This window comes from Panthera pardus, unplaced genomic scaffold (assembly GCF_024362965.1).
Source record: "Panthera pardus isolate Hobbes unplaced genomic scaffold, ASM2436296v1 HiC_scaffold_8, whole genome shotgun sequence".
Taxonomy (NCBI): domain Eukaryota; kingdom Metazoa; phylum Chordata; class Mammalia; order Carnivora; family Felidae; genus Panthera; species Panthera pardus.
This window is the reverse complement of record NW_026527013.1, coordinates 135,921,182-135,931,592: the sequence shown is the minus strand read 5'-3', so window position 1 is coordinate 135,931,592 and position 10,411 is coordinate 135,921,182. Positions and strand designations below refer to the sequence as shown.

The 10,411-nt window shown below is 37.7% G+C and overlaps 2 pseudogenes; both read right to left on the bottom strand.

Moving 5' to 3' along the window:
* Positions 1–1,070: 1,070 nt before the first annotated feature.
* LOC109260785 (ferritin light chain-like) lies at positions 1,071–2,627 on the bottom strand (annotated as a pseudogene).
* A 133-nt stretch (positions 2,628–2,760) lies between these two features.
* Positions 2,761–6,524, bottom strand: LOC128772500 (golgin-45-like; annotated as a pseudogene).
* Positions 6,525–10,411: the final 3,887 nt, after the last annotated feature.

Genomic DNA, 10,411 nt, shown 5'->3' with positions numbered 1-10,411 from the left:
ACTTTGTTTGTAGGAAAATAATAAGGAAATAATTTAGGGCAGGGAGGATATTCAAGCCCAGGATTCAGAAATACGAGTAGAGGCCATGGCTTTCATGGAAATATGCAGCTCTTTAAGAGAGAATACATTTGCCAAGGACACAGATGAAGTTTAATTGTGAGAGCCACTGAGTTGATATTATTGGCCATGCACAAACTCACTCCCACCCCACACATACACATATCACTCTACAGCCCAGCCTACCTCCCAGAAAAGAGCACATTGAAAGAATGAAGAAGTGTGTCCCTTCTTCCTGCTCTAGATTGGTAGAGTCCCTCCACTATTGTTGCCATAAACTAATATTATCCAAGCTGGAAGAATAGAGATGGCTACAGGGTCCATCTCCAATATCACAAATCAGAGTAAAGAGGAGTGGATTTGGAGCTGAGAGTAGTAACAATGTTATTCTGGGCAATTACTAGTAAATTAAAGTCTCAGAAAGTATAATACAAACAAATACTTATGTTTCAACCATCAGACAGTATGTTTCCAGGCTATAAAAACCCCCAGCACTTGTGATTAAAATAACTTTTAAAAGTATTTTAATTAGAATAATTTTAAACTGTAAAATATTTAAAAAATCATATTGTTACCTCTTTGATACACCTTTGTAGGAGCAGAGCATCCTCACATTAAATTCTTAATATTTAGCCAATATATTTTATTTGGAGTTTGCTGGAGCATTGCTCTTTAAAAATAATCTTTAAGTATTTCAATATATACTGTTTTACTAAAAATAGGTATTTTGTTGATTTCAGGTGTTAGTTTTTGGAAAAGAAAAAAATTTTATACCTATACAGTTGACCCTTGAACAACACAGGGCTGAACTATGTGGGTCCACTTATACACAGATTTTGGGTGGGGACTGCCAAGAGCTTTATTATTTCTATTTGGTCTAATAGACCAAAGGAGGAGGTCTCCAAGGTGGCTGAAAAGCTGTTTAGTAGCTGCAGAAAGAGGTTCAGGCAGGAGCCTTGACACTAGAGGGATGCCAGAGGAACCCCTCAAGGGCTGTGGGGCTCCAGAAACTCCTAGTCATACTTGAGGGTGAGCCTTTTAAAGAGATACTTACCAACTCCACTTAGGAGCCAGCCAGCCAGCCTGCGGAGGTTAGTCTGGTGGTTATCATCTTCTTGATGAATTCCACCTCCTCATCTAGGAAGTGGCTTTCCAGGAAGTCACAGAGATGGGAGTCTGCACAGGCAGGACCTAGGGCATGCAGATCCAAAAGGCTTCTTTTGGTTCAGGTTCTTCCCCAGGACTATAGCAGTCTGTAAGAATCCAGGGTTTTATCCTATTCATTTTGGGATGGCTTCTGCAGGTCCTGGAAGAGGGCACGGCCACCACACTGGTTTTGTGTATTCAAGACGCTGGGTGCCGTCTCAATCCTCCTTGGCCAACTTGAGGAAGTGGCCCATGCCCTCCAGGGTCACAACATCCTGGTCAAAATAGAAGCCCAGATAGGGGTAAATGTAGGAGACCCACAGATGCATGTTGCTCAGGTGGTTGTCATCAGCCTCCACCTCAGTGGAATAATTCTGAGGAATCTGGGAGCTGGTATTTGATGGGCAATAAGGAGCTAAGCTCAAAAAATGGTGTTGGCTTGGACCGGAGGTAGAGGATGCCTGAGATGATGGTTCTGAAGGTTACCACTGGAAAAGAGGTTGGAGAGGGTTAGAGGCTGAAAGAAGGGACGTACCTGGGTCAGTGCTGTCCAAACACTGTTGAAGCAACAGAGAGATCCACATGACTCTGTGGTGCACTGCCTATATATGGATGTTTTAATAGTACAGTCCTATAGATGTATTCTCTTCCTTATGATTTTCTTAATAACATTTTCTTAATAACATCTAATAACATTAGCTTACTTTACTGTAAGAATAGGCCATATAATATGTATAACATATAAAATATATGTTAATCAACTGTATCATTGGTAAGGCTTCCAGTCAACAGTAGGTTGTTAGTAAAGTTTTTGGGGGAGCCAAAAGCTGTGGGGAGATTTCCAATTGCTCAGGAATTGGGGCCCTTAACCCCCACATTGTTTCAGTGCCAAGTGCAATGCTAAATGTACAAATCTCATCAAAATGCAAAGTAGAATTTACTAATTTTGCATTTATAAAAAGCATTTCTGAAATAAAATTTATAGAAGAAGCAGTAAAAAATAGGAAGCAGGTAGGTAGACTTTCTGAAACATTTAACATGCAGCTTATTTTTATAGCAGGTGTACACTGTGATCTCTTAATAGTAATGCTCTTTGAAAAGGCATGGTCTTCAGTGTGCTGACTCCTTTTATAGACTCCTCACACCACAACCTTGAATATTTAAGTAGAGCAGCGGAAAACACCTCTGCAGCAGTTGGTAAGGTCTGAACACATGAAAATGCTTTAGAGGATCACTCACTGCAATCTACTGACCTTTTGGAAAAAGCCCAATGTTTGAATGTTTTATGGACAGCACTTACAACAGAAGTTGCTCCTTTAATCTCTAAGACATGTTGTGATGCAGTCTCACCAAATCAGGGCTTTTATTGGACCGGTATAAACATCAGAATCGCCATATTCAAGATGTACTTTTTTAGTCTTCATTGTACAAATTCCCTAAAAAAGCAATCCAGGAAACTGTCATTTAAGAAATGAGCAAAATTGCAAGGTTAAATTAAATCCTACTCTTTTATAATCTACCTGAAATTTAAAATTCTGAAAAATGGCTGATCCTGCATTATAATTTCACAAGGGCCTCAAATCTTTTTATCTAGGGTGAAGCACAAACAGTAAAAGATAGCCTTATGGCATATTCTTTATTTGTTTACAAATAATAAGCAACCCAACACACCACTCATCAGGATCCCTTATGGTGCTTGGCTTAGGATAAAATAAAAGCCTCTGTGTCTATTATGAATACGAATACTGGGAAGCACAGGCACTTGGCAACAAACTTTTCATTATAGGCTGTTTCTGGGTAGAAGTTTCTGGGTAGAAGCTATATTCAATTATTCATTAAGAGTATTTAAAATCAAATTTATGAATTATAATAGCATAATATTATAAAATCCCCAAAACAAATTAAATAATTTTTACCCACAGATGAATAAAAAATAAGGCAGCCTAAAGAACTTATTATTCACAATAGCCAAGATACGGAAACTACCTAAGTGTCCAGCAACAACTAAACAAAGAAAAGTCTATAGAGATTAGATATAGATAGATACAGATAGATATTTCATATATATAATACAATATTATTCAGCCATAAGAAAAAAAAAAGAAGGAAATCCTCCCATTTGTGGCAACATGGATGAACCTGGAGGAGGACGCTATGCTAAGTGAAATAAGCCTGATACAGGAAGAGGAATACTGTATGTTTGATGAATACATTGTAAATAATGCTGCAGTGAACAAAGGGGTGCAGATTTCTCTTCATTTCCTTCACCCACAAGTGAAATGGGCTGGGTCATATGATAATTCTAGTGTAGCTTCTTGAGGAGCCTCCATACTGTTTCTTACAAATGACTGCACCAATTTACGTTGCCACCGATAGTGCACAGGGTTCCCTTTTCTCCACACCCTTATCGCTCCTCTTTTTGATAATAGACATCCTAATAATGGTTGGATGATATCACATTGTAGGGTTTTTTTTAAGAATGTAGATAAATTTAATACCATTTCAAAATGTAACTCAGATGAATCAGACCAAACTATCATCAAGTTGACATTAAAATGTGTTACTTGACCAGATGTATCTTTAGAAGATTTCTCTTCTGATAGGCAATTCTGCACCTAATGCAGTGTAATTTGGTATAAACATATGGTGGATATTTTTAAAGACCTATAAAAGGATATTTATGATGACCCATCATAAATAAATAATAATATATATTAATATAAATTAATTGATGGATTGCATTTTTGAGTTTGTACAATGTTCTAGGAAGATCCTACTTTCTCCAGCACATTTTATATCAAACTGGATATTCCTATTGTGTTGCATTTGTCAAAATGAGCCCAGTAGAATCTGTTTCTTTTATATATGTCAAGTTGCATCCATTCAAGCTATGATTTTCCCCAAAACAAAACCAACATGAGAATATGTTAGGCTGATACACTTGCTAATGTGGCTGTAAAATATTTTTAATTTTCCTAAAGTATAGCATTTAGTTTTAAAATATTAGTCCCTTTACCCATAGTATTTCCATAAGCCTCCTTTTGTAACCCAAAAAATCATCAAAAAGGAAATGGACACTCCCTCCACCCATCCTCTACCAGCTACTATTCCTTTAGAGTAGGGGCCAGAAAACTCTTTCTATTCAAGTCTACTGTTGTAGTGCAAAAAACAAACGAAAACAATCATAGACAAGAGTAAGTGAATGAATGTGGCTGCATATGACCCACCTTGCATTAGAGTATCAGAATTGAATCTGCTCCTATTAAATCCATAGCAAGATATAACTTAGGGCCTAAAATGAAGGTAAAATCTTTTTCTTTCAGAAAAAGGAAAAGCATCATATAATTCCTTCTTTGGAAAAGCATCATGTAATGCCTGGAAAATATCATCTACTTTATTTATTTTTTATTTTTTTAACGTTTTTATTTATTTTTGAGACAGAGAGAGACAGAGCATGAACGGGGGAGGGTCACAGAGAGAGGGAGACACAGAATCTGAAACAGGCTCCAGGCTCTGAGCGGTCAGCACAGAGCCCAACGCGGGGCTCGAACTCACAAACTGCGAGATCATGACCTAAGCCCAAGTTGGCCGCTTAACCAACTGAGCCACCCAGGTGCCCCGAATATCATCTACTTTAAATATGCCTTTCATTCTTTCCTTACCCTGAAACATTTATTAAGAAAGGGTTATCTGTGGTCCAGTACATGAAAAACATCTTTGGGGGGGTATATATTACTTAAATAGAAAGTGATACTATGTCTACGATTATAAGAACTCCCGCTTCCAAATAATAATGACTCTTGGGTAATAAGCAAGCACCTGTAGCATACTTCCAACATACCAAATGTGAAAGGACAAGAAGTTCTCCCTGGAAGTGATGGCAGCAACTGAAAGTTGTATTTTCATATCTAGTATAGGGATGAAATAAATCATCCAATATTTTTCTTTGTACCAAGTAAGGTGGTTGGTGAAGACTCAAAAAATGGATTATCAGGTGAGCTTTCTGTACAGGCAACTGGATAGAATGCATAGAACCATTTCAGCCATTTTTTTTTTCTGCTGGGGTGCTGCAGAACTCAACTGTTCGTGGAATCTTCCTTTGACTATTAGTGCTGACATTTCCCAGAAGATGAGCATTTACTGCTTTTGCCAACTTGTGATTTGTAGATGCCAGTCCTGCTGTGATGTGAGGTTGTGTACTAGGGTAGTAGGTTTGCTCTCTTCCCCACTGCATGGAGACTAAGAGCTCCTCCAATAATTTATGGGTAACTGTCATTTCCTGACAAAACTGTTCCCGTTCAGTCAGGATATCTTGAATAGCACTCTGCGCCTTGTGGTTTTGACGCTGTAAATGTGGTTAGGAGTTGGTTAACTCATCTGCCATAAACCTGCTTGTGAGGAATTTACTTCGTCATATATCACACTATATTGACATACGTTCTAACTGTTCAGAAAGTTGACCTGTGTTTTGACCTATGGCTTTATTTTCTAAAATAAGCTGATTTTCCTCTGGCTAGACATTCAAAGTAACACTGAAGATCATCCCCAACAGAAGCCACTAGCAACTTTTTAAACTCACAACTGACCTCTGTCTATACCCTGAACTGGTTTTAAAGACCTTCTTCGTCCTGTAGTAACCTACTTTAATAGTTCTTGAGCTTTTCCAATATATTCTTTACCTCTGATAGTTCTTTTTTGGGTTCTGCAACTCCCTCTGACTGACCAAGTAATTCTCCTTTACAATGACCCAGAGACTTAGCTTTTGCATTTTTTGTTGGGGATATCATGGGTTATAGCAGCTTTGGGAACTAATATTCTTACAGCATTGACTTCCACTGCTTTTTCAGTGAGAATCTTCCTTACCTGAAGAAGTCCTGGACTCTCTGATGGAACAGCTTTCTTTCATGGATTCTGAAGGATGTGATGTTTCATGGGTTGGACTCCAGAGGTAAGTCCAACAGATTTAGATGGCTCCTCAGTTTCTGTTCTATCTCCTGCTCCTCAGACTGAGGTTGAAGTAAGGGTGACTTTGGTTTCTCAACTTTTGAGAACAGCTATTTTTTAACCAATGAAAATTTCCTCCAGACTTCTACTGAAAAACTGCCAAGGTTCTTACTCTTCTGATTTCAGGGGGTTTCACTTTACAGATTGTTGGGCTCTGCGTCACAGGGTTAACTGCTCCACATAGTCCTTTTCCATTCTGTAGCTGACCTGCCCAGGCCTGCCTGATATTCAGCTTCTCACTCACTCACTCACTTACTGTAGTTTGGATTTGAATTTCCCTGATGATTAGTGATGTTGAGCATGCACCTGCTAGCCATTTGTATGTCTTCTTTGGAAAAATATCCATTTAGGTTCTTTGCCCATTTTTTTTAATTGGACTACTTGTGTTTTTTATATTGAGTTGTATTAGTTCCTTATATTTCTTATATATTAACCCCTTATCAGATATATGTCTTGTAAATATTTCCCCCATTCTGTATGTTGGTTTTCCTTTTTTTTCCTTCTAAGAAAAATATTTTAATTATTTTATTACTAATACTTTATTATAGCTATTATTCAAGCAAAGCATTTATTTTGAAATTAAATAAATCATGCTTTTCAAAGTACAAAAGAATACTCTTCTATCTGTGAAATGTGTTTTCAGAAAAGTAGGTCATTAGGTCCTTCATTGTATAAAGAAGCTTTTACTTTTTCTCTGCTCTGGAAACAAACCTCCAAAGCATTGGTAGGTAGAATAGTGTCCTTATGTAGAAATCATATTTAATGTTGACTGAATTAAATAAGAAATATTTATCATATACTTACATATGTCTTAACAGATATCATGGAAAATTCAAAAGTGTAACAAGTAACCTTCCTGCAAAGAGTTTACAATCTCAAGTGGGAATGAATACTTAATTTCATTATTTGGATAATACTTTGGTTTTTCATTTCATTTGTCATTTCTTTTACTATGCAGGAGCACTTAAGTTCAATATAATTAGTTCCACTTGTTTGTTTTTGCTCTTGTTTCTTAAGCTTTGACTGTCCTATCCATAAAATCATTGCCAAGACCAATGTCAAGGAGTTTTTCCTTGTGTTTTCTTCTAGGAGCTTTATGGTTTGAGATTTTACATTTAATCTTTAACCCATTTGAGTTACTTCTTGTGATTGGTGTTTGATAAAAGTCCACTTTCATTTTTTTACATGTGAATATCCAGTTTTCCCAACAGCATTTACTGAAGAGAATCTTTTTAATCTATTGAGTATTCTTGGCTCCCTTGTCAAATATTAGTTGGGCACATATATATGGGCTTATTTCTAGGCCAGACAGGGCCACCAGCTTGACCCTGTAGTGGGACAGAGCAACTGGCTAGGGCCTCTGCTCCACCTCCTTTCAGAGGAGGATTGTAGTCTGTGAAGATCTGAGTGCCAGGTATATAAGCCCCACTCCTCTGTTTCTATCTGATCTCCAGTGGTCAAGCCCTACAGATTCCCTTAGTGATTCCTATGAGGTGACACTTCAGTAGACCTCCTGGGAAGTGCCTCAAAATGCTGAAGGAGCTGGATGTTCACCTTGGGCTCTTTTTTCCACTGGAGAAACCTAGGTTCAGGGGATCAATCTCAGCGCAATGCTGTGCTGTTCTTGAGGGGGATGGAATGTATTAAGAGGGTAGCCACTACTCTTACTCTTGTGGTCCTTTTTGGTCTTTGTGGTCCAAGAGGGTGATTCAGCCTCACTCCCAGGTTCTAGGATTTTCACAATGGTGTCTTATCTATGGATAATTATCAGTAGGTCTTCTTGTGAGGGAGACCAAAGTTGAGAATGACATGTCAACATCTTGATGATCTCACTCCTATGATGGCATTTTTATTAACAAAATTTGAGCCGTGATAACATCTTAAGTTGGAATACCCACATTAAGTTACAACTTATTTAATAGCACTCCACTTCATAATGTACATTCTAGTTTGTGAGCTATCTTCAAAAGCAATTTCATATTTTCAGTTAGGATACCTACAAACAAATGTAATTCTCCTGAGAAATGCAGCTGCCTCCTCTCTCTGTCTCTCTCTCTCTCATGCTGCATACACGTGCTCATGCTTCTCTGCCTTCCTTCTGTCCCTGTGCATTTCTCACCTTTTTAGTGATCTTACCATATGAGATAATTATCTATTTACAAAAGTCAGAACTATTTTCACAGATGAACATCTAATCTGTTTTTTAAAAACCTCTATGGGGAAAAAAAAAAGGTTTTCAGTATCCAATTTTACACTTCAAATGGTTTTTGCTAGCAACTTTTCCTCTTAATAAGCTAAAATAAATGTTGATTCTGATTTGTGACAGATGGTTCATCTCTAAGAACCCATAACAGTGATTTCAATGTTTTAAAAAAAACTTGCAAAAATCGGTACCACAAGAAATTCATCCAGACCTATATTCCACAATCTTCTTCTAAATTGATGTATAAGTACATATTCGTATTTGAATGAAGCAAAAATGACTTTGATCTTATAAATAAGACTCACTACAGGTTTCTCCGCCAGAGATTATGTCTCTCTCTGCATATAATTTGAATTGCTCCTGAATGTAATTCAAGACTGGTTCGTGATATTTTATTAAGTAGCTAGACGTTTTGTGGCTATTAAAAATCAGCATATTCCTTTTGGATTACTCTTTAAGTTGTTATTAAATGAAAAGAATAGCCTTTAAGGTGTTATGTTAATCCTTTTTAAAAAGAACGCTTAATGTTTTCTACAATGTGAATATTGCTGGTTATCGCTGATTAGCATTGTAGCTCACCAGCATCTCATTTGGTTTTCATCAACTCCAATTCTAAAAAGGGTCTTATGGGGAAAAGTTGAATAAAGAGGCAGTGGTTTATGGTAAATAGCTGGAAATAGGAATTGGTTCTGTCCGCTCAACCTGTTACTCATTAGAAGATTAGGGATAGAGAACCAAAGAGAAGGTGAAGAATGTGTCAAAGAGGTGAAAAACGAAGGTTAATTTTTTGACCCTAAAAATAAGTTCTCAACTGGAAATTAAATTTACCTCACATAAACCATTTGGTGTGGGGGCAGGGGGGCAGGTTGTATGTTTAGTTTCCCTAAGCAGAGTCACCTTAAAGCTCTCAGCACTTCTCTGTCACATGGAGTAATCCACATCTAACTCAAGAACTAGCTGACTGTTGAAAGAACAGTGTCCTCAGCATGAAAATCAGGAGGAAACAGGGGAACCTGGGTGGCTCAGTTGACTAAGCATCCAACTCTTGATTTCGGCCCAGGTCATGATCTTGTGGTTCATGAGTTCATGCCCCGCATTGAGCTCTGTAATGACAGTATGGAGTCTGCTTAGGATTCTTTCTCACCTCTCTCTCTGCTCCTACCCTGCTTTCTCTCTCTCTCTCTCTGTCTCTTTCAAAATAAATACATAAACTTAAAAAAAATGAAAATCATAAGGAAAGTGTTAGGACTCTAAATATGCCATCATGTTTTATATGTGTTGTGTCATTGGAATAAGAGAAAGGAACAAAGAGAGTTTGGTATCTAAAATTTTCACTCGGTTCTTTAAAATTTCTCTTGCCCAACAAAATATAGGTCTGGAATATAGTGTGGCAAAAACAACTTGCTGATTATTTCATGTACTCTCTTATACTTCCCAGCCCTTTTGCAGTTGGGGGCGGGGGGGGGGGGGGGGAATGTGACTAGTTCCAGCCAGTGGAATTACACATGTATGTCTTTTTCAGAGCAAAATGCTTAATTGCCAGTGAAAGATTTTATGGAGACTTCTTTGCCTTTCACCTGGATGAGGAAAACCATGTGTTCTAGATGGTTCATGTGTAAGGTAGTAGGGGCCTCTGTCAGCCAAAATCCCTGAGTGACTGTGAATCCAAAGCACTACCCAACCTCAGCTTTGCACTGGATCTGTTTTGTGAACAAGAGGAAAGTATTGTCAGGCTAAGCCACTGAGATTTTTGGGTTAATTCATTTCTTCTGTATATTACAACAAAACTTCAAGAATAATGTAAGAACTGCAAATAAAAGGGAGTTGTTTTTCCTACCTGCCCCTCCCCTATAGGAACACAGTTTAGAAAGAACAGCCAGTCTGACGTCATTATGTTTGCATGACATATGAGCAAAATGTTGGTGATGAAGGTCAGAAATATCACCAAAGACATTTACATATGTATACACTTTCACATCTACACATATAAACATTTTTTGA